Consider the following 24778-nt stretch of genomic DNA (forward strand, 5'->3'; position numbering starts at 1 on the left):
CTATACCATTTCAGACAAGTGGCTGTCCAGTGACTGTCCTCGACTTACGATCAAACTTGAGCCGAAAATTTCTGTTGCTAAGCAAGACGGTTGTTAAGTGGGCTTCGCCCCGCTATACGACTTTTCTTGCCACAGTTGTTAAGCGAACCGCTGCAGTTGTTAAGTTAGTAATACGGTTGTGAAGTAAATCTGGCTTCCCCATTGACTTTGCTTGTCAGAAGGTCGCAAAAGGGGATCACGTGACCCCCGGGAGACGGCCACCGTCATAAATATGAGTCAGTTGCCAAGCGTCTGAATTTGGATCACGTGACCCTGAGGGATGCTGCAACGGTCGTTAACTGTGAAAAACAGTCATAAGTCACTTTTTTAAGTGTCCATGTAACTTCGAACGGTCACTAAATGAACTTCTGTAACTCGAGGACTACCTGAAGTCACGAAGCTAGGTACTTCCTGCCTTCTGTACTTCTCTCTCTGTGTCTCTGTCTCTGTCTCTGTCTCTGTCTCTGTCTCTGTCTCTCTCTCTCTCTTAGAGTTTTATTGGTTTATAATATACAGTACAATTGAAATACAAAATAAATAGCAGGAAAGATGGGAAAGGAAAAAGGGAGTAGAGAAGTGAGGTAAGGGATAAAAAACGGGGGGGGGGAGGCACTGACTTCCAACTTCCTTTGGATTGCACCAAACTTCAAACCTCCACTTTTCATTGCCTCCTGCACTTCTCAAATTTTACTTTTCTATACTTCCCCCCCCCACACACACACACACAGCACAGTCAGGTTTCCAAAATTGATTTGTGGGAGGGGGGTGGACATCCAGGATATGAACTCCCATCTCATTTCACCCCTAAGACTTCCTTTTAGATTAAATCTCTGCGGTCAAACCTTAATTTTTGTCAAGCACCTTGCATTTTAAAGGAGGGTATTGATCAGGGCTCTTCAAACTTGGCCCTTTTACAATTTGTGGACTTCAACTTCCAGAATTCCTCAGCCAGCGTGCCTGGCTGAGGAATTCTGGGAGTTGAAGTCCACAAGTCATAAAACAGCCAAGTTTGAAGACCCCTGGTGTTGATAATACATGTGCTAATGCCAGATTCAGTCAGGAACGGTGAGCATCAGAAAGGTCTTTGAACTGTAGTCCCTGACCTAGTTTGAACACAAAGGCTAATATTCTGTGCAGTACAATTTTAGGACGGTAGGAAGAGAATGGTTGCCAATTCAACCAAGAGTACAAACACCTGAGGCCGACATATGAAAAACGTGCCCATTCAAGCTGGCATGGAGATCTATGTTTTGAAGCTGGAAATGTCAGAGCTTCTTAGTGTCTCTGCTAGGCATCTGCTGATAGAACTGAAAGACGGACAGCAGGATGTCAGTCACAATTTCTAGGAATTTAGCTTTAATACAAGTGGATTCTCTACAACAGGGGTCTTCAAACTGGGCCCTTTTATGATGTGTGGACTTCAACTCCCAGAATTCCTCAGCCAGCGTGCCCACTTTCCTTCCAAATACAAAAGGCAGACAGCCCCAGTTGGGTTTTTCAAAGACACACAATGATGCTGGGACACCCCCTTTTTTCCAAGCACCTCTTAAAAAGCACTGGAGGCTACATCTTCCTTCCTTCCTTCCTTCCTTTCTTTTAGAAATTGAGATGCTGTTTACAAGCTAATTGGAACGATAAATCGTGCCAAATGAAAATTCCTCAACAGCAATTTTTGGTTTGCCTATACGTTGATTCAGAGGGAGATTTCTGGGCAAAGACCAGCTATGATGAAAGAATTATCCAATAGGATCGGAAGGCTGGTGAGAGAGAAATATTTTACTTCCATTGGGAATGGCTTCCTGCATGGGTCTCCTGGGATTGATTGATTGATTCAATTTCTATCGCTGCCCATCTCAGTCAATTACTCTGGACAGCTTACAATTCAAAAAGTATAAAAACAATTAAAACAATAAGAAGGATTTTAAAAAAAACAACACATCCCCTGTGAAGGGGATGTGAAAGAAGAAGTATAATTGTTGTAATTAGCACCGGATATCTCAAATTGCAAGTAGGTTAGACATCACAACCACTTGACAATGGGTTCTGCCTTGTGCAATTGTGCCTAGTTTGAAGAGCGTTGGATTCAGACAACCTGCTTGTTCTGTTCAGTCAGATCCCCAGGAGCTCCTTGTTAGGTGGCTGAATGTGGAGGGCAAACGAAATATAATCTTTCACTAAAATTCTTCAAACAAAGGTTGTTTGCTGGAGTGAGTGGCTGTAAATTTTTCAACTTTGGCAAGTTGAAGATGTGTAGACTTCAACTCCCAGAATTCAGCCAGCCAGCAAGAAACTACCAGTAACAAGATGGCTGGAGAATTCTGAAGCCCACACATCTTCAAGTTACAAAGGTTGTGATACGCTGCTTTTGCTAATCCTTTACTGATTAGGCGGTTGGTTTAGATGACCTTTCGAGTTCTCTCATATTCTATACAGCAGGGGTCTTCAAACGTGGCCCTTTTATGACTTGTGGACTTCAACTCCCAGAATTTTATATTGTTTCAAGATGTGTGGACTTCAGTTCCCAAATTTACGGCTGGGCAATTCTAAGAGTTGAAGTTCACCCATATTTCTGGAAGTGGGCTATGGAATTCTGGGAGATGAAGTCCACCCTTCTTAAATGTGCCAGATTTGAAAAACATTGGATTAGATCAGGGATCTTCAAAGTTGGCCCTTTTATGACTTGTGGACTTCAACTCCCAGAATTCCTCAGCCAGGCAAGCTGGCTGAGGAATTCTGGGAGTTGAAGTCCACAAGTCATAAAAGGGCCATGTTTGAAGACCCCTGCTATACAGTATTACAGGAAGTTAATATCTGGGCAAAGAGCTTTTTCACTAATTCCTAAAGCATGCTGTATTGTAACCTGGGGTAGTCTAGCAGGAAGGCTAGGATCTAAAAGGATCAAGTAACGATCTCTCCTATCCTCATCCAGGGACTATTCTGAAATTGACTTCTCGGAATTATTTGTCTTTCAAAGCTGTCAGTTGAATCCTCTCTCAAGCCTACCTCATCGCCTTCCAGCACAAGAAAAAAGGCCTCTTCATTTGCTCCAAGGTCTCTGTATTTATATTACTTTATTTTATTGAGACATAACTTCCTTTTCTAGTCTGGAGCACGTTGCACATGGCGAACAAAACTTACATAAAATGTTAAAAACGGAGATGAAATTTGACAATAAAGTGCTCGGATCCTCTCATTAAAAACCTGGTGAGCAGGAGAAAAAAATGTCTCCACAGAATTTAAAATAAGGAGGAAACCAAGGCCCCCCAAGACAACTCCTGGGGTGCATCTTCAGAAATCGGGGAGCAGAGCAGCAACACAACCGCTGACCCACAACTGAAAGGTCTCGCCTGTAGACCTGAAGAGGTGTATACTTTGCAGATGGCACAAATAATGGTAATAGAGATTTAGCCAAATCATGAAAGATCCAGAAAGAAATAAGATGAGGTTGCCCACTGTCTCCTTTTTTGTTTGTTATAATTCTTGAAGTATTGAATAGAGACGTGAGGTGAGATGAGAGGATTGTGGCTGTAAAGATTTTTTTTTAAAATTAAAAAAAAAAGAGTTGGACGAGTTAACAGCTTTTTAGGGATGACTTGGTTCTGGTTTCGGTAGATCCTTTAAAAGGGAATTGAGCTTTTAATGAGTAAATGAAAAGAATTTGGGGCATTAGCAGTTTTCAAGATTAATAATCAGAAGACAAAGATGTGAGCAAAAATATGAAGCTACAAGATCAAAGAGAATTGATGAATAAAATGGGTTTTAAGATGGAGTAGATGATAAAATGCTTGGGTATAACTATGACAAATACAGATTGGATGTTATTTCAAAATAACTGTGTTAAGATCCTCCAGACATAGTGGGACTCCAGTTCCCATCATCCCCTCCCACCATAGCCATTTGCTATTCTAGTCTACTGACAAGCAAGCCTGCTCTGCCATCTCATCTCAACCAGATGTTATTATTTTGACTTTTTTTTTTGTCTTTTAATCATGGCTTGTTGTGTTCCTCAGCAATTTTAGGTCTGCTAGCAATTTTCTGCTGGGTTTGGGGGTTATCTGCAAGGATGTGGTCAAAAAAGTCAAGATGGCAGCCAGAATCATGGCATTGAAGCCCCACCCCTTTTTACATTCAGGGAAAAGCCCAAGGCATGTAAAAAAGGGGGTGGAGCTTCAATTACATGTTATGGCCACCATCTTGACTTTTTTGACCCCCTTGCACACACTTTGCCTGGGCTGTTTGTTGGTTGCCATTGATAGCTCACCTTGGATTGGTCCATTCAGTATTTGTGGACAAGCTGGTCTGGCAGGGTAAGTACAAAGTTACACAAGTGACTCTGATAAGAATAATTTGCATTGGCAGACTGACTGACAGGGTCTCAAAAAATGTTTGAGAAAAGATTTGGACCTGCAAGAACCTTTAAATATATTTAATTTACTTGTCAGACAGACAGACTGCCTTTCAAGACAGTTTATATAGGAATCACCTTTCATTCCCACAACAACCCTGTGAGGTAGGCTGGTCGGGGTATTACATCAGAGGTCTTCAAACTTGTGGACTTCAACTCCCAGAATTCCTCAGCCAGCCAGGGCTGGCTGAGGAATTCTGGGAGTTGAAGTCCATAAGTCTTAAAGTTGCCAAGTTTGAAGACCACTGCCTTACATTCACTCTGCTCAGAATCAAGGGGCAATTTATGACTTCTCCTGTCAGGAAGAACAGAAGGCTGGGGTGACATTTACAGGGCTAGTGAGGTGTACATTTAGGGTTTTTCTGCCAAGGAAAGGCTTACTCTAGGTTAGTTTTTCTCAACCTCAACAATTTCAAGAGGGCTGAATCTCAACTCCCAGAATTCATAAGCCTGCTTTTTGCTAAATCATAGTGGATCTTAGAATCCTAAAAACTGTTAAGTTGGGAGTAACAGCAATGGGCATCTAATCCAGGGGTCTTCAAAGTTGGCCCTTTTATGACTTGTGGACTTCAACTCCCAGAATTCCTCAGCCAGCTTGCCTGGCTGAGGAATTCTGGGAGTTGAAGTCCACAAGTCATAAAAGGGCCAACTTTGAAGACCCCTGATCTAATCCAATGTTTTTCAAATCTGGCACATTTAAGAAGGGTGGACTTCATCTCCCAGAACTCCATAGCCCACTTCCAGAAATATGGGTAAACTTCAACTCCTAGAATTCCCCAGCTGTAAATTTGGGAACTGAAGTCCACACATCTTGAAGCATAGTGGCTATGGAATTCTGGGAGTTGAAGTTCTCCCATCTTAAACTTGCCGAATTTGAAAGACTGATCGATCAACCTTCAAGAATGCACAGAAAAACTATGTAAACATCCATGAGGGATCTTTCACTAATCATCTCTGGAGGTTCTCAAAACCTTCCAGAGATGGAGAATTCACAACCTTCATAGGTGAACCTTTTCAGTGGAATGGCAGCCGTAAATTTTCCATCTTGGCTAAACTTTATCTCTACTCAGCCAGGTATCTAGTTTACTTTGGGATATGTTCAACTCCTGTTTCTTTGTTTCCCAGACATCAAAGTACTGGCTGGAACAGTTTCCAGGAATATGTCCACCCCCTCAACCAGGTCAGTAAAAATCCCAATCAGTGCTAAAGATTGATGAGGGGTAATCATAATCACATTTTTCAAGGATTGGGTGTCAAGGGAGAACACAATCTGTTAGTTACTTAAGATTCAGCAGTTTAAGGGAGCCCAGAAAATGGGTCACTCAATAATATGAATACAGAATAACAGAGCTGGAAAGGTCCTTGGAGGTCTTCTAGTCTGACCTCTGCCCAAGTAGGAGACCCTATACCAGGGGTCTTCAAACTTGGCCCTTTTATGACTTGTGGACTTCAACTCCCAGAATTCCTCAGCCAGCGTGCCTCGCTGAGGAATTCTGGGAGTTGAAGTCCACAAGTGATAAAAGGGACAAGTTTGAAGACCCCCCTGCCCTATACTAGGGATCTCCAAATGCGGCAACTTTAAGACTGATGGACTTCAACTCACAAAAATGTTGGGAGTTGAAGTCCACAAGTCTTAAAGTTGCCATGTTTGGAGACCCCTGCCCTATACCATTCCAGACAAATAGCTGTTGGGCACATTGTAAAGCCTAGAACCACTTTCTCCTAGGCCAGGGGTAGGCAATCTTGGCTCTTTTATGACTCATGGACTTCAACTTCCAGAATTCCCGAGCCAGCATGGCTCAGCTTGGAAACCTCTCCCTTTCCCCTCAGTATGGCTGGCTCAGGAATTCTGGGAATTGAAGTCCATGAGTCATAAAAGAGCCAAGGTTGCCTACCCCTGTCCTAGGCAGAGAGTGATGGGGAATTGATTATCTGCATCCATGCTATGTTTCTGCGGGATACTTGTATGCATTAGTGGGAACATGCCCTATGAATTAGATCCCCCCTCTTCCCAACCACTGCTGACAACATGAATATATTCCTTTTTCCTGGACTGCCTCAGAAGATCAAGAGTTGGGGTGGAGGTAGGAGTCACGTTCCGTAATCCAAGACTGCCATCTTCTGGTTTTCAGAAATGGACTGACTGTAAAGGAGTTTCCTTCTTCCCTTAGGGCAGAGGTCTTCAAACTTGGCCCTTTTATGACTTGTGGACTTCAACTCCCAGAATTCCTCAGCCAGGTGTGCCTGGCTGAGGAATTCTGGGAGTTGAAGTCCACACAAGTCTTAAAGTTGCCAAGGTTGGGGAACCTCTGCCTTAGGGCATTTTCAACCTAGGCAACCTGAAGTCATGTGGACCTCAACTCCCACACTTCCTCAGCCAGCCACATCTCATTGAGAACGGCAGCATATAAATTTAATGAATTAGTAATCAGGAACCAGGCTAGAAAGCGTGAGTCTCTCTTTAGCCATTAAAGCTGGCTGGGTGACTTTGGGTCATTCTCTCTCAGCCCAACCCACCTCACAGGGTTGTCGTTTTGGGGAAAACAGGAGGAGGAAGTTGTGTTGGATATATTAGCCACCTTGAGTTATTTGTGAGGGGTCCTTGGCGTTCTCCGAGCTTGCTTGTTTTCTTGCAGACATTTCATTACCCAAACCAGATAACACAGGGGTAGGCAACCTTGGCTTTTTATGACTCGTGGACTTCAACTCCCAGAATTCCTGAGCCAGCCTGGCTCAGCTTGGAAACCTCTCCCTTTCCCCTCAGCATGGCTGGCTCAGGAATTCTGGGAGTTGAAGTCCACGAGTCATAAAAGAGTCAAGGTTGCCTACCCTTGAGGTAACATCATCACTGCTCTAGGAATTATTTATAAAACTTATACAGGTAGTCCTCAAGTTACAACTTGTTTTGGTGACCATTCAAAGTTACGACGGCACTGAAAAAAAGTGACTGACTGTTGTTTTTCACACTTCCGACCGTTGCAGCCTCCCCCTGGGTCACGTGATCAAAATTCAGATGCTTGGCAACTGACTCGTATTTATGACGGTTGCAGCGTCTTGGGTTCGTGTGAGCCCCTTTTTGACGAGCAAGGTCAACCGGGGAAGCCAGATTCACTTAACAACCGTGTTACTTAGCAAGAGTAGTGATTCACTTAACAACTGTGGCCAGAAAGGTCGTAAAATGGGGCAAAACTCACTTAACAAATGTCTCGCTTAGCGACAGAAATTTTGGGCTCAGTTGTGGTGGTAAGGCGAGGACTACTTGTATATATCTGTGTATTATTTGTAAAATAATAAAGATGGGATACAAATAAATAATAATAATAATAATAATTATTATTATTATTATTATTATTATTATTATTATTGTTATTACTTTGCAATGACAAAGTTGAAACTGTTTCACATGTAATCTGTGAGTGCAGCAAAATCGCGCAAACTGACTACAAAGCTAGACATGACCGAGTTGCTAAATTAATCCACTGGGCATTGTGTAAAAAATACGACTTGCCTGTGTCCGAAAAGTCGTGGGGACATAGGGTGGAAAAAGTTGTTGAGAATGAGAGGGTGAAGCTCTTGTGGGACTTTCGAATACAGACAGATCGCCATTTGGAACACAACACGCCAAATATCGCAGTTGTAGAGAACCGAAGCGTACAGCTGATTGATATCGCTGTACCAGGAGATGCCAGAGTCGAAGAAAAAGAACTGGAAAAAAATTACGAACTATCGTGACCTGGCCATCGAAACTGCGCGATTATGGATGAAACGTGTAACAGTGATACCCATTGTCATCGGGGCACTGGGAACTATGTCCAAAAACTTTGCAAAATACATCAAGAAATTGCAGCTTCCTGCAATAACCCCAGCAATGTTACAAAAAACTGCGCTACTCAGAACATCTTACATTTTAAGGAGATACCTGGTTGACACCTAGGATGCTGGTAGCAACCCGTGTCAACCATCAGCACCAGTCAATTTGAATGTTCAGTTGACTGAGGTTCATGTCTAATGAATAAAAGATGATGATGATGATGAAGATGATTATTATTATTATTAATAATATTATCATTTAAAAAATCTGTACAATGGAACCCCATGAATTTATTTTTCTCCCATTTGTCACTTACACATTTTCTCTCTTCTTTTCACCTGGATCTGCAGAGAGAAAAGATGATTTCTTCAGTCTGCTCAAGCAGGACCAGTGGTGGGATTCAAATACGCGAACAACCGGTTCTCTTTGTGGATGCCGCTTCCGGAAGTCTGTTCTGGGCCTGGGCAACAAAAAATTAGCTACCGGTTCTGCCGAAGTGGTGCAAACTGGCTGAATCCCACTACTGAGCGGGACCCCAGAGTAGGTCTGTCTCCAAATACTTTATGGAGGCTCAGATCTTCTTCTGACACCTGATGCAAAGCCACAACCCCAAACTTCCCTTGAATCCAACACCTGTAAGAAAAAACACTCACTACATTCTCCCCCCCCCCACCAGTACAAGGAGTCCTCACCTTATGACCCCAGCTAAGCAAGACAGTTGTTAAAGGAGTTTTGGACCATTTTACATTCTTTCTTACCACAGGTGTTGTGAATCACTGCAATTGTTAAGTTAGCAACACAGTTGTTAATGCAGGGGGTCTTCAAACTTGTCCCTTTTATGACTTGTGGACTTCAACTCCCAGAATTCCTCAGGTGCCTGGCTGAGGAATTCTGGGAGTTGAAGTCCACAAGTCATAAAAGGGACAAGTTTGAAGGCCCCCTGGTCTAGGTTCTCCTGCTTGAGCAGGGGCTGGACTAGAAGACCTCCAAGGTCCCTTCCAGCTCTATTCTATTCAAAACTCCGCCTAGCAAGGTTTGGCTTCTTGCCCAAACAATAGAAATAGCAGGATTCCTTTCATCAAAGGATCCAAGATTAAGACAATTGCAAGTAAATTTTATTGCCCAGCACCTGGATGATGATGATGATGATGATGATGATGATGATGATGATGATGATGATGATGAGCATTACCACCCCATCACTGCCCCAACTAAAGAAAGGTTCTGGAAAATATGCAAACGAATTCAGAAAGAGTGCTTTAAAAGAGCAACAAGCAAACCTTTCATCGTCTACGGCCATACTACCTTGAACGCGCCCGATCCCGTCTGATCTCGGAAGCTAAGCAAGGTCAGGCCTGGTTAGTACTTGGATGGGAGACCGCCTGGGAATACCGGGTGCTGTAGGCTTTTTTTTTTTGCACACACACACACACACACCCGTTTTTTTCCTCCCCCCCTCCCCTGGTCCAGCCTGTCCTAAGCTTTGGCTACAATTTGCAGCCCCTGCAGGGGACGCAGCGCTGCGTCTCCCATTGCAAGACCGCAGGATCCGATTCGGTGTCTTTTGCATCCGCTCGGCCAAAGGGGCGGCCTGGCTCTGCAGAGCACAGAGAGGGTAAAGAAAGCAGCAGCAGCAGCCGCCACCGCAAGAGAAAGAATAGAGTAACGGGCCTGGTGCTGGGCATGATGGTCCGGGTTGTAGAATTACTCCTGATTTTGTGTGTGGCAGAGCAGGCAGCCAGCGAGCCCCGGCTTAAAGGCAGCGGCAAGCAGGCTGAACCCCGTCTACGGCCATACTACCCTGAACGCGCCCGATCCCGTCTGATCTCGGAAGCTAAGCAGGGTCAGGCCTGGTTAGTACTTGGATGGGAGACCGCCTGGGAATACCGGGTGCTGTAGGCTTTTTTTTCCTTTTTTTTTTTTTGCCTGCTTGCCCATCCCCTTCCCCGTCCAGCCTGTCTTCGACTTTTGCTGCTAATTGCAGCCCATGCAGGAAATGCAGCGCTACGTTTTCGCACTCCGAGCCCGCTGGGTGAGATCTGGTGGCCAGGCGGTTTTTTGCATCTGCTTGCTTCGAATGGCGTCCTGGCTTTACAGGGCAGCGTGTGATAGTGGCTCCACTAGGGGAAGAAAACAACAGCAAGCAGCAAGACGAAGGGGGAGGGGCTGGCAGCAGGGGATAATGGTCCGCGTTGTATTTCTGCTGAGCGTTGTACGCCGAGAAGCAGCATAAAAGTTGCAGCAAAGAACATTGAAACCGGCTACGGCCATACTACCCTGAACGCGTCCGATCCCGTCTGATCTCGGAAGCTAAGCAGGGTCAGGCCTGGTTAGTACTTGGATGGGAGACCGCCTGGGAATACCGGGTGCTGTAGGCTTTTGCTGTTTCCTCCTGCAATCCCCCCCACCCCGCCCATGCATCATCTATATTCTATATTATATGTATCAGGGGTCTTCAAACTTGACCCTTTTATGACTTTTATGACTTAGCATGCCTGCCTGAGGAATTCTGGGAATTGAAGTCCACAAGTCATAAAAGGGCCACGTTTGAAGACCCCTGATATATGCAATGCATATGCAAAATAATGGTATGGGTCCTGCAGACCAAAATTCTCTCCATCTCTATTAGCCTCGCCCCAGAGAAAGCTCAGAGGGAACCGTGGTTAAGGAAGTTAGGAAAAAGGGTAACCTGCAGAAAGGTTTGGAGATCTGGATTGAAATGGCCATCAAACTGAACTTCAAACCATTCTCCGCCCGAACTAAATTAACCTGCACTTTGGTAGGAAGTAAAGCTTCTCTTTATTTCATTAGAATGAAAAGCAAATGGGGAGAAAATGTTCAGAGTGCAACTGGAATCAGGACAGGAAGGGTACTGATGCCTTTAGAATAGAAGAGAGCTGGAAGGGACCTTAGAGATCTTCTAGTCCAGAGCTTTTCAACCTTTTCACCCATTGTACTACTTTTAGGATATGGCAACATCTGAGTACCATCAGCCACCTAGCAAGCTGTCAAAAACTTGATGACCCCCCCCCAAAGGAAAAAAGTGATAAAGTACAGGTAGTCCTCAACTTACAACAGTTCGCTTAGTGACTGTTCGACGTTACAATGGCACTGAAAAAAGTGCCCCCCAAGCCACAGCCGAGCAAAACACCTGCCTGCCCACCTGGTGGCGCTCTTCCTCCTGTCCAAGGTTTTCATTGTTGTGAGCATTTCTGTTGAGGATTGGCAGTGGGGGTGGGGTGGGGGAGTGTTTGGTTTTTATTCCCCCCGTCTGCTGGGTGGTTGCAGCAGGTTTTGGTCACTTCACATGACCCTGGGACACTGTGACCGTCGTAAATATGAATCAGTTGCCAAGCATCTGAATGTAAATCACAAGACCCTGGAGATGCTGCAACATTCCGGCTGATTGGCGCTTCTTCTGGGCTCAGCGGAAGCGCCAGGATCAGCGCCGAGCTCCAGCTGGAGCCTGGCACTGATCCTGGCGCTTCCGCTGAGCCCTGACAGCCCTGCAGCTCCAGCCGTCTCTTGCTCAGGCTTGTGCGGTGCTGCCACCGGTTCAGCTCATTCCCCTCCCCTGCTACCACTTTTCTAGGATGGTCGCGTACCACCTATCAGGTGCCAATGTACCACAGGTGGTACCCGTACCACCGGTTGAAAAGCCCTGATCTAGTCAATCTACACTATTTCAGACATTGGAAAAGGCGCTTGAGACTACCACAGACTGCCAAGAAAACCAGCCAACTGATCATCAAAATAATCAACCCAGAGTTGCCAAACAAGGCTCAAATGATTACACTTTGAATATATATATTTTTAGGGGAAAAAATCAACCCACAGCTTCTTGGAGAAGACTGATGCTGGGAAAGGTAGAAGGAAAGAGAAGAAGCCAACCAGCGGCAAGCCGGAGGAACTCAGTTATGGTGGCTACTGGTGAACTGAAGAAGGATGAGAAGTGAAACATATTCAAGGAAAAAACCAAGAAAGTTGAGTTGTCTTTTGAAAAGCATCTTTGGGACAAGCATGGGCTGGATGACTGACAATCTCCATAGACACGTGGCTACTGGTGCATCAGTGGAAGAACGGAAAGACCACACATGCATCATATTAGGGACAGATTATCATGCAAAAAAAAAAAAAAGCTATCTTAAGTGGTTGCTAAGAGTTGACAATAGCTTGGTGGTGCCTAATCCTCATCACATTGGACACCACGGGATCCTGGAGACCACCGTTTCCCAAACCGAACGTTCCTGAAAGATCTCAAGAGATGAATTCTGCTTCTCATGGAACTCCGGAGCAAACACAGCCTTTCCAAAGCCCCCTCTCCCTTGGCTCCCGGATCCAACCCGTTCCCACCAGCGGCTGACCCAGGCCCCAGCTGTGCTGTCAGCTTCTCTGACATACTACCCAGGGTGCTTTGCGGCCTGGACCTGCCAATGCCTGAAAAGATGGACAGGAAGACAAGGAAACTGGGGCAGAAGCCAGCCTTTTCAGAGACCCTCCCCCGACTGTTTTCCCGGGATGTGTCGGATCTGGGATGCTTGGCTTTTATCAACGCTGCCCACACACCCCCCTCCCTGAATCCAAGATCCAGGGCTGGAGGCCAAGGGTGGCTTTGGTTTACAGGCTTGAGCAAGGGCCAGGTTGGGGTGGGGTGGGAGGCAGGGGCTTGGCAGGGAGAATGCCACAGCCCTGGCATCGGAGAGGGCATTGGCCAACCCACCTTGGCCGCCTTTCACAGACATGGTGGCATCTGGGAAGAGCGGGCAAGCCCAGGCCTGGAAAGCTCTTTCACCAACTGGAGAGTGGCAGTCTCCCACCGGTTCGGTGCCAGCCCTTGTTGCCTTGCCAAGCTGTCTCTGCAGCTCCCGGGTCCTTAGGAGGCCAAAAGAGGTGGCATCATTCAAGTTGCCCCTCTCCACAACCATCAGGGGCTTGGCCCACGGCCTGTGCCTTCAGAGCCCAACCCCTCACTGCCCCGTCTACTCCACCATCTTCCCTTCCACCCAACCATCACCATGGTGCCCGGCTGCCCCTGAAGATAAATTGGCTGTCGGCCAATTGTCAAAAGCCAGTTCTTCAAGACAGCATATGGTCCAAAGGAGGACTAGGAAATTGGAAGGAAGCACCAACTGAACAGATGGAGGGGCCTGCCCAAAGTTCACGGAGATGATTTTTCGTGCCCAAGGTGGCCAGGCCTGTGAACAAAGGAGGCTGTGCCAACCACAATTAAATCGACGTGCTTATTGTAGACGGTGCAGATTCTACACAGTCCAGATTCCACAATGAGCGGCTTTTAAAAATGGGGTGTAATTTATGCGGGGGCGATATATATATACATATATATCATTTGGTCAAGGCAATGCCCTGTTGAAGGCTGGGAAACGCACCCGCCTCCATGAACGGGGAAACCTTATCTTATTTAGGGGCAAAGGAAGACAGCTGGGCCAGAAATGCTGGCAGGCTCACCCAGTCTACCCCTCAAAAGGAGGGGAAAAGAAAAATAAAGTGGATTTAGTGCAGTCAATTTTTATGCTCCACGAAAAAACAGAGCAGTTTGAGTGGCTCGTAAAATACAAGCCAAAGCATTAAAATATGGTAAACTGTTTGCCTGGTTGCCTTTCCGTGCTATCTACGGAGTTGTGTGAATCCAGACAGCATGATTGGTGGTTCAATCTGTTATGCAAACTCTGAAAAGTGGGTTACTTGAGGAGACAGTTATTAAATTAATCATGGGTAACTCTAGGAGACAAGCCCAGCCCAGAGATTCACATTATGAGCAAGAAGGAAGCGGTAAGAGAAATCTGGATAACTCTGTTGACGCACATCAATGCCGCTCTTGGGAATGTTTTGCAGGCAGTCCTCAACTTACGACCACAACTGAGCCCAACATTTCTGTTGCTAAGCAAGCAGTTACGTGAGTTGTGCCCCGTTTTGACAACCATTTGTCGCAGCTGCGAAGCGAATCACTGCGGTTGCCAAGTGAAACGTGCGGTCGTTAAGCGAATCTGGCTTCCCCGTTGACTTTGCTTGTCAGAAGGTCACAAAAAGGGGATCACGTGACCCCTTGGGACACATAAAAATGAACCAGTTGCCCAGCCCCTGAATTCTGATCACATCATCGTGGGGATGCTGCAAAGGTCGTAAGTGTGAAAAAAAGGTCACAAAAAGTCTTTTTTTTCCAGTGCGGTTGCAACTTTGAACAGTCACTAAAGGAAGAGTTGTAAGTCAAGGACTACCTGTGCTTTAGTCACGTCAAGAGAGCTGATGAAATATTGGTCTAAGATTCATAGATGGTTAGAAAAGATGATGAAAATCCAGACAGAATTTAAACCAGAACTGTTCCTGTTAGGTATATTAAGACCTAATTATGGCAAAGAAAATGATTATTTAATATTACATGTATTAACAGCTGCAAGAATAGCATTCGCCCAATTTTGGAAAAATGAAAACCTACCATCAGACCAGATTATAATTTTGAAAATCCTAGATTGTGCAGAAATGGACAGATTAACACTAGGGATGAAGGAGAAAGAAGATTCAATCTTTTATAAAACCTGGGGGAAATTTTATCAGTGGGTTGAAACACATTAGAATAAGAAGAGATTTTAGAGCTTTATTATATTAAGTATTAAGGTTGATGATTGGAAATAGTTGTTATGCTATTAACTATGTTAATTATTTCAAGGAATATTACTGTTTTATCAAATGTCAGTTGTAACTATACCGATTTATTTTTATAAATGTCTAGTATTATATAAACAATAATACTCAATATGATGACCCGGATGACAGCTTGTTTGCTTAAGTACGTATTTACTGTAGTTATCCACACCCTGTCCCCTTTATCCCGATTTTCCTGTACCCGCAACGACCCCCCCTTTTCCCTATCCATATAAAATCTAATAAAATATATATTTTTTAAAAAAGAGAGAGCTGATGCACTCGAAAAGACAACCCTGCTGGGCGCGATCAGTGGAAAAAGAAGAAGGGGTCGCCCTAGTACCCCCTGGCTGGACACTATAAAAGATGACACCAGGTGGGAAGGGCTGGAAAAAAACCCCAGAAAAATAGGTGAAAAAACAGGATTTTTTTCCATTTCTTTTTCTCCATTTTTTCCCAAAACCTGTTTTTCCCCCCATTTTTTTCAGGTTTTTTTTTTAAAAAAACAAGTTTTATTAATTTTCCAATTTTACAAAGCTCCAGGTATTAAGGAAGCAACATGGTGATTGGGTAATCCATAGTCCAATAACAAGCTCTTTCATACATATGTCAGGTTACATCATCAAAAATTTCCTCTCTGTTTCCCTCGGTTATTATATCACATTCAAATTAATACATTGCTAGTTATAACTCAACCGGTTAAGTCAACATTTATCAATATCTTTTGACTTATACGCCTCCATGTCCTGTTTTTAACTTTTATCTAATTTCAGTTACTGTATTCCAGTTAGCTTAATGTCCATAGTGTTTAGGTTTCGGATAGCCCACGGTTCCCTTAGTTCAGGGGTAGGCAACCTTGGCTCTTTTATGACTCGTGGACTTCAACTCCCAGAATTCCTGAGCCAGCCATGTTGAGGGGAAAGGGAGAGGTTTCCAAGCTGAGCCATGCTGGCTCAGGAATTCTGGGAGTTGAAGTCCACGAGTCATAAAAGAGCCAAGGTTGCCTACCCCTGCCTTAGTTCATTACAAAATAGTTATCATATCTAAGATACACTTATTATTTACTCAGATAAATTCTTACTTTATTTCACAATCGTATTCTATTTCTCATCCTAATATCATCACTTACTAATAAAATAACCTTTATCGTCTCTTTTTTTTCAGTGTTTTTCTAGGCCTTCCCATCTCTACACCGGGATGACCGTGGCAGATCTGAAGGAGAAAGCGTGAGACTGAGGGGCATGGAGAATTGCTGACCCATAGAGTGACCGAGGGTTGGACATGACGGAATGACTGACAATGTTAACTGGGTGCTCTTCGTGGAGCACCCAGAACTGCTGGAGCCATTGCATTTGGTGCCAGTTGTAGCTTTGAGTTAGTTTTCAAGAGAGGGGGTCAAAGAGGCCATCTACGTTAATACAGCCCTCTCTCAGCCGATGGGAAGCGATACGACACATCTCCTGTTCACAACACAGTCCTTTCAACAGTCCCAAGAAGGCTCCACATCCATTTGCACTCTGAGGGCACAGATAAACCTCCAAGTGGCCTCAACGATCCTCAGAAAGAGAGCTAACGACCAGATGACCGCAAGGAATATCAATCCTTCTGTTCCCCACCATTCAATCAGAGCTGAAGAAGCTTCTTGGATGAGAAGCGAAACGTCTTCAAAGGAAAAACAAGGAAGTCCAGTTGCCTCTTGAAAAAAGCATCTTTGGGACAACCATGACCTGGATGACAGAGCATCTCCATAGACATTCTTCAAGAGTAGCCATGTAGAATGCTTTTTGCTGTCAGTCCCCAACCCATCACATTCAAGACACATCACGCTAACTACAATAACATTAGTGAGGATAACCCTGACCTCTCTGAATTTATCTATTCGGTTTTTTAAACACCCGAATTGGTGGTAACTTTCCTTTCCCTTTAAACACCTTAGCCAAAGTCCTGCCAAAGTTACTCTCTTGATTTCTCCTAAGGCAGGGGCGGGCAACCTTGGCTCTTTTATGACTCGTGGACTTCAACTCCCAGAATTCCTGAGCCAGCCATGGCTCAGCTTGGAAACCTCTCCCTTTCTCCTCAGCATGGCTGGCTCAGGAATTCTGGGAGTTGAAGTCCACGAGTCATAAAAGAGCCAAGGTTGCCTAGAGCAATAAACTTGTGTTTGGACAATAAAGCGACTTTTTAACTAACATATTGAACATTACAATAGCGAGGGGCCCTTGGTGCTCTCTGAACTTGGTTGTTTTCTTGCAGACGTTTCATTAATCAAACTAGGTAACATCCTCAGTGCTTGTAGCACTAATGACGTTACCTAGTTTGGGTAATGAAATGTCTGCAAAAAAAACACAACCGAGCTCAGAGAGTACCAAGGACCCCTCATTTCAACTCTGAGCTACAAACAGTCTCCTTTATTGTTACAATAATATGGTCTAAGACAGGGGTAGGCAACCTTGGCTCTTTTATGACTCGTGGACTTCAACTCCCAGAATTCCTGAGTCAGCCATGCTGAGGGGAAAGGGAGAGGTTTTCAAGCTGAGCCATGCTGGCTCAGGAATTCTGGGAGTTGAAGTCCACGAGTCATACAAGAGCCAAGGTTGCCTACCCCTGGTCTAAGAAAATCAGAAAGATGAAGTTCTGGATGTCTGTTTTAGACCAGGATGGAAGCTTGCATAATTGAATATCTCTTCATGTATAATATTCCCTTAAGACCAAAAACTAGCAGGTCAGACCATGTTTATCTCTGCTAAATGGCTGTTATTCTTTTCTGCCGGGCATCCAAGCTGTCAATCGGAAAAGTTACCATTTGGGCATATTTTCCTAGGCTTTTGTGGACACAGAGTCCCTTTGGAAATCAACCTTTGCATCTAATGTCAGGCTTAACGAACTCAGTGGAATGTCCTCATTGCTGTCCTCTCTACCTGTGTTATAGGAGCCCTTTTTTTGCCTGATTTAAAAAAAATAATGGGCCGGAAATGGGAATATGGGGAACAAAGAGACTCGTTTCTCCCCCCCCCCCCCATCTCCTGAACTAGCAGCAATTCTGATGGAGAGGAAGAACAACAGTAAAAAGTTTCGGGCTACGAGCCAAAGTGCTACAACACTCTATCCCATTTTATGCTCAGACATTCCACATACAGGAAATGGATTGTCCTAAAGTCCAGACAGGACAATACATTTCTATAATATCCAGGCTAGTTTGGGATGTCTGGAAATTTTATCCCGACTCCGATACTCCCAGGCAGCGTCGTTGGCTCACAGCGCACGGGCTTCTGCAGCCACGAATGTGCGCATGGAATTTAGCAGAAAACGCCAGATTGCCGATGTGCCGTTTTGGCTTTAGTAAGAAAGAAAGCACTGATGCAGATTTTTCTTTCAACAATTTTTAGAACGAAGCTTTATTGAAGAGGAGAGCCAGACAGAAAGATGGCTCTGAGAAAAACTGACCCCTGACGAAGGTTTTTCTTTCAACGGCATCGTGAGCAAAAGGCTGTTGTGGGCACACCTGTGGCTCTGCTGTCGCTTACATTAGGGTGCAAATCCTAAGTTAACAGCTTCTGGGTCCCCAAACACCGCTCAGTGGAGGAAGACCACAGAGGGAAGAAGCAGGAAACAGGCAATATCGGTAGTCCTCACCTTACGACCACAAGTGAACTCAAATTTCTGTTGATAAGTGAGGCAGTTGTTGAGCTTTGCCCCATTTTACAACTTTTCTTACCACAGTTTTTAAGTGAATCGTTGCAAATGTTAAGTTAATAATAATAATAATAATAACAACAACAACAATAATAATAATAATAATAATGATGATGATGAAGTTGGAAGGGACCTTGGAGGTCATCAAGTCCAACCCCCTGCTCAGGCAAGAAACCCTATACCATTTCAGACAAATGGCTGTCCAGTTTCTTCTTAAAAACTTCCAGTGTTGGAGCATTCACCGCTTCTGGAGGCAGGTTGTTCCACTGGTTAATTGTTCTGACTGTTAGGAAGTTTCTCCTTAGTTCTAAGTTGCTTCTCTCCTTGATCAGTTTCCATCTGTTGCTTCTTGTCCTGCCTTCAGGCGCCTTGGAGAATAGCTTGCCTCCCTCTTCTTTGGGGCAGCCCCTGAGATATTGGCATGCTGCTATCCTGTCCCCCCTCGTCCTTCTCTTCATTAAACTAGACATTCCCAATTCCAGCAACCGTTCCTTATATGTTTTAGCCTCCAGTCCCCTAATCATCTTTGTTGCTCTTCTCTGTACTCTTTCTAGAGTCTCAACATCTTTTAAACATCGTGGTGACCAAAACTGGCTGCAGTATTCCAAGTGTGGCCTTACTAAGGCATTGTAAAATGGTATTAATGTGATAGTTCAGTAGTAATACGGTTGTTTAGTGAATTTGGCTTGTCAGAAGGTCACAAAAAGGGGATCGCAGAGGCTTTTCTGCCGTGGCTCCCACCCTCTGGAACTTTGTGGGTCCTGAAGTGAGATCTACCCCTACCCTCTTGACCTTCCAGAAGGGCCTTAAAACCTGGCTCTGCCATGTGGCCTGGCGCCTGGGTGGGCAGGTGCCGTTCTGGAAGTGCTTAGTGAAATAAATAGAAGATCCCACCTCTACCTCGTCATACATTGGTAGTCCTTGAATTAGAAACCTTTTCAGTGAGCATTTAAAGTTACAACACCGTGGAAATCTTTTTCCCCCTTACCACCATTGCAACATCCCCATGGTCAGGCGATCCAAATTGGGCCACTTGGCAACTGACTGGATAAACTATTTTCTAGATTTACAGTATTCATGGAACCCTAGAGTAGGTCAGTGTTTCTGTCAACCTCAGCCAGTTTAAGATGTGTGGACTTCAACTCCCAGAATTCCCCAGCCAATCATGCTGGCTGGGGAATTCTGGGAGTTGGAGTCCACATATCTTCAAGGTTCTAGTTAGACTGTTAAGAAACATTGGGCAAAGACATCTGGACTTCAACTCCCAGAATTCCCCAGCCAGCCATGCTGGCTGGGGAATTCTGGGAATTGAAGTCCACGCATCTTCAAGTACCTGCTGTTGAGAGGAACACTGAACTACTGTAGACTATTAGGTTGGATTCCCACAACAGAGTGTGCCATACAAAATGTAACCTAACCAAGCAGAGCATATTATGTACACTCATCCAGTGTCTTTAAGAAGCAACCAGCCCTCAACAGGACATCCCTACCCATAATCCTGGCCTCCCCTACACGGGTGAAAAATTACCTGCCAAAATTGCACAACTCCTACACCCTTTACAGGAAGTCCTGCGACTTACAACAGTTCATTTAGTGACCGTTCGAAGTTACAACGGTGCCGAAAAAAAGGTGACTTGGGACCGTTTTTCACCTTTACAACCGTTGCAGTTCACCCGTGGTCACGGGATCGAAATTTGGACGCGTGCCAACTGACTCGTATGTATGACGGTTGCAGAGTCCTGGAGTCACGTGACCCACTTTTGGGACCTTCTGACGAGCAGTCAATGGGAAAGCCAGATTCACTTAACAACTGTGTTCCTGACTTAACAACTGAAGTGATTCGCTTAACAACCGTGGCAAGAAAGGTCATAAAATAGGGCAAAATTCACTTAACCAATGTCTCGAAATTTTGTGCTTAATTGTGGTCTTAGGTCCAGGACTCCCTGTATTGGTCTTGCACCAATCTTCTGTTCCCCCCCCCCATTTCTGCTGACAATGCCTTTCCCCCAGACCCTCTCTTCTGATCTTATCTCCTATCCCATAATATTTGGCTAATAACTCCTTATAAGGCGACCGCTGTGAGACTCCTGGATCTGTGCCATTAAGGTGCTTTAATGACTTCTCCTTCTTTTTATAGAAGCCCACCCAACATTTGAGAACTCCGGGTTTTCTATCATGGCTGGCCCAGGTTGTCTCAAACTAATTAAACCCAAAGAGTTGGGACGGGCCCTTCGCTGACTCTCCGTCCTCCCACCTCTGCTGAGAACAGCTTGCAACCTGGCCCCCAGGACTTGGGGGGAGTGGGGGAAGCGAGGGGAGGAGATCGTAATCAATGCACAAGGATGGGGTGACACGAAGCTGTCACTTGAGCCACTTTGATTCCTTTAATAAATGAGCGTGCTGCACGATAGAACTACTGTAGCATGTGAAGAGCTGTCATCAGAATTTATTGATGCCACAGGAGACGGTTGGAGTCAGTGGGGAAAAATGCAGCGATTTATGGACTCTCTGAAGCCTCGGCTTCTTCAGTCACCCCCCCCCCAATTCCACCCCCCTCCCACCCTATTCCCCAGATCCTTCATGGCCCTAATAAATCCCTACATTGTTCTTCTCGTGCTGTTCGGCCAGTGGCATTAACCGCGCAGACGGTTTACCCTGTCTCTTTGCCAATTTTCTGAGTAAGGAACCTTACAGAAGAGGTCAATCCATCTGCTTTGCAGTCTTGTGCACACGAGGGGGGGGGGAGGCAGGCCCACACCCCTCACCTGATAAGAGATGGACTCTGTGATTTAGTGCCCGGCTACTGGAGATAAAGGTGGGGAGGGGAGCTGCCCTTGCTATCTTTCATGGTTTTCCATCAGTGGCTTTGTGTTATTAGCACATTAAAGGCTGAGGCTCAGTTCCGTGTGTTTTTTCACCCTGGATGTTTGCAAACTGGGTTTGCTGAAAAAGGGCTCTTGTTTTGCCCTTGCAGGGAGCCTCGCTCGGAAATTCTGATGGGGATCAAGGAGCTGGTCTCAGCATGTTCTCTCCTCCCCATAACCCAGGGACGGAGAACCATGGCCCCTTTATGTGGACTTCAGCTCCCAGAATTCCCCACCTGTGCCATAACCCCTCAAACGATGCTATTGGTGGCAATGCTCACGCAGCCAAAAAAAAGTTGAATTATAGCAGGACTTTTCAACCAGTGGTACGGGTTCCACTTGTGGTACATTGGCACCTGGCAGGTGGTACGCGACCATCCTAGAAAAGTGGTAGCTGGGGAGGGGAATGAGCTGAACCGGTGGCAGCACCGCACAAGCCTGAGCGAGAGATGGCTGGAGCTGCAGGGCTGTCAGGGCTCAGCGGAAGCACCAGGATCAGTGCTGCTTCCCAGCTGATTGGCGCTTCTTTGGGGCTGTCGGCTCAGTGGAAGCGCCAGGATCAGTGCCAGGCTCCAGCTGGAGCTCGGCGCTGATCCTGGTGCTTCTGCTGAGCTCAGAAGAAGCGCTGATCAGCTGGAATGTTGCAGCATCTCCAGGGTCTTGTGATTTACATTCAGATGCTTGGCAACTGATTCATATTTATGACGGTCACAGTGTCCCAGGGTCATGTGACGTGACCAAAACCTGCTACAACCACCCAGCAGACGGGGGGAATAAAAACCAAACACCCCCTCACCCCACCCCTGCTGCCAATCCTCAACAGAAATGCTCACAACAATGAAAACCTCGGACAGGAGGAAGAGTGCCACCGGGTGGGCAGGCAGGTGTCTTGCTCGGCTGTGGCTTGGGGGGCACTTTTTTCAGTGCCATTGTAACTTCAAACAGTCACTAAGCGAACTGTTGTAAGTCGAGGACTACCTGTATTTTATCACTTTTTTCCTTTTTTTGGGGGGTCATCAAGTTTTTGACACCTTGCTAGGTGACTAATGGTACTCAGATGTTGCCATATCCTAAAAGTGGTACAATGGGTGAAAAGGTTGAAAAGCTCTGAATTATAGGTCAGCCCTTTGCTGAAAGAATAATAATAATAATAATAATAATAATAATAATAATAATAATAATAATAATAATAATAATAATAATAATAATAATAATAATGTTGGACGGGACCTTGGAGGTCATCGAGTCCAACCCCCTGCTCAGGGAGGAAATCCTACACCATTTTGGACAAATGGCTATCCAGTCTCTTCTTAAAAACCTCCAGTGTTGGAGCATTCACCGCTTCTGGAGGCAGGTTGTTCCACTGGCTAATTGTTCTAACTGTCAGGAAGTTTCTCCTTAGTTCTAGGTTGCTTCTCTCCTTGGTTAGTTTCCATCCGTTGCTTCTTGTCCTGCCTTCAGGTGCTTCGGAGAATAGCTTGACTCCCTCTTCTTTGGGACAGCCCCTGAGATATTGGGACTGCTATCCTGTCCCTCCTCGTCCTTCTCTTTGTTAAACTAGGCATACCCAATTCCATCAACCTTTCCTTATATGTTTTAGCCTCCAGTCCCCTAAGGCTGCCTCCATTCCAGATTTAAGTAGGAAGTGAATTGCAGACCGAGCCATGTTGCCGCTGGACTTTTGAAAGACACCAGGGCTGCGTTTGCCTAAAATGTTTATTCAATCCACCAATTTTCACACATGACATTAAGCCCTAAGATAAACCCATCGGATTCACTTCACGGGTGGTCAGGACCCAGCTGCTAGGCCTCTGATTCACTGCCGGCTGGGGAATTCTGGGAGTTGAAGTCCACACAGACACACACACCTTCGAGTTGCCAAGCTTGAGACGAACCTGGCTCTAATTGATCTGAACCGGGTGTGTTGTAGGTGGGAAGCCAGGCTGGAAGGGATCTTCTCAAGGGACCTCTGAGGAGAAGTCGGACTAGGGCTGACAAGCAGGCGAGCATGCTGAGAAAAGCTGCAGGCAAGGAAAAGATCCCTGCCAACTTCTCCAGCAAGAAAAATCTTTCCATGAACTCAACTGTTACTAACCGCACAGCCTCTCTGGATCTGCTCAGCTGGCGGGGGCACATTCAAGACGAAGCCCCGGCCTATTTCTAATATGGAGCTCCTGCCCTGAGCAAAACTGCTTTCCAGACTGCTTTTGGCCTGGTTACACACAGACCATAATAAGAAGCAGATGCAACGGCGATGAGACGCAGAGGCAGCCGGACTGTTTTACAGACGTGGGAAGGTCTGCATCAAGGTGCCGGACGGTCCTCTGGGCAGCCGAAACCTTGCTTGGGAGGGCCGCACGGAGCTACGAAGGGTCCAAGATTAGGGCAGAAGCCAAGGGCAGGTGAGCAGGTGAGATCTAAGGCTCCAGGGAGGTCCAGGGCTGAAGGGAGCCAGCCGCAGGGAGAGCTGCAGCATGCCATTCTGCAACTGGCAAAGATATCAATAGCACTTAGATTTATATACCGCCTCACAATGCTTTTATAGCCCTCTCTAAGCGGTTTACAGAGTCAGCATATTTGCCTCCAACAATCTAGGTCAGACATGTCAAACTCGCAACGTCACGTGACGTCGCGCAACGTATCGGAGCTTTTTTCCTCATTTCCAGCAATGGGGTGGGCGCGGTTTCCTGCAGGCCAGCAGTTTGACACCTCTGATTTAGGTCCTCATTTTTCCAATCTCCGAAGGATGGAAGGCTGAGTCAACCACGAACCTGTAAGGATCAAACTCCAGGATGTGGGCAGAGTTTGCCTGCAATACTGCATTTTAACTTTAATTTTAACTGTGCCATCAGAACTCCTCTCTCCTTCCACTTTGACCATGAAGTTTTTTTGGCGTGCATCACCCTGGAAGGCTGGCCAGGGACCAGATGTTGCAACAGCATTCAGGGCACCCTGGATCTCTCTTTGTGCGTTCATCCCAGAGCATCGTCTCTTTAATCCTTTTGCAGCAGAATTCCTCGCTCTTCCCTCCTTATCATCACAGGTAATCCTTGACTTAAGACCAGTCACTTAGCAAACATTCAAAGTTACGATGGACCTCCCCCAAAGGTGCTTACTATCCAGTTCTAACAGGGGCTGCCCCAAAGAAGAGGGAGTCAAGCTATTTTCCAAAGCACCTGAAGGCAGGACAAGAAACAACGGGTGGAAACTGATCAAGGAGAGAAGCAACCTAGAACTAAGGAGAAACTTGCTGACAGCTAGAACAATTAACCAGTGGAACAACCTGCCTCCAGAAGCGGTGAATGC

At 45.6% G+C, this 24778-nt stretch overlaps 3 non-coding genes across 3 annotated transcripts; all 3 read left to right on the forward strand.

Moving 5' to 3' along the window:
• Positions 1-9543: 9543 nt before the first annotated feature.
• On the forward strand, positions 9544-9662 carry LOC114923487. Its single transcript, XR_003810644.1, has one exon. It is a non-coding gene; the product is annotated as a 5S ribosomal RNA (ribosomal RNA).
• Positions 9663-10038: 376 nt separating this feature from the next.
• On the forward strand, positions 10039-10157 carry LOC114923486. Its single transcript, XR_003810643.1, has one exon. It is a non-coding gene; the product is annotated as a 5S ribosomal RNA (ribosomal RNA).
• A 357-nt stretch (positions 10158-10514) lies between these two features.
• LOC114923488 lies at positions 10515-10633 on the forward strand. The gene has a single exon (XR_003810645.1). It is a non-coding gene; the product is annotated as a 5S ribosomal RNA (ribosomal RNA).
• The last annotated feature ends 14145 nt before the right edge of the window (positions 10634-24778 follow it).

The sequence above is a fragment of the Protobothrops mucrosquamatus genome, unplaced genomic scaffold (assembly GCF_001527695.2).
Source record: "Protobothrops mucrosquamatus isolate PMUCROS unplaced genomic scaffold, P.Mucros_1.0 scaffold3951, whole genome shotgun sequence".
Lineage (NCBI taxonomy): Eukaryota > Metazoa > Chordata > Lepidosauria > Squamata > Viperidae > Protobothrops > Protobothrops mucrosquamatus.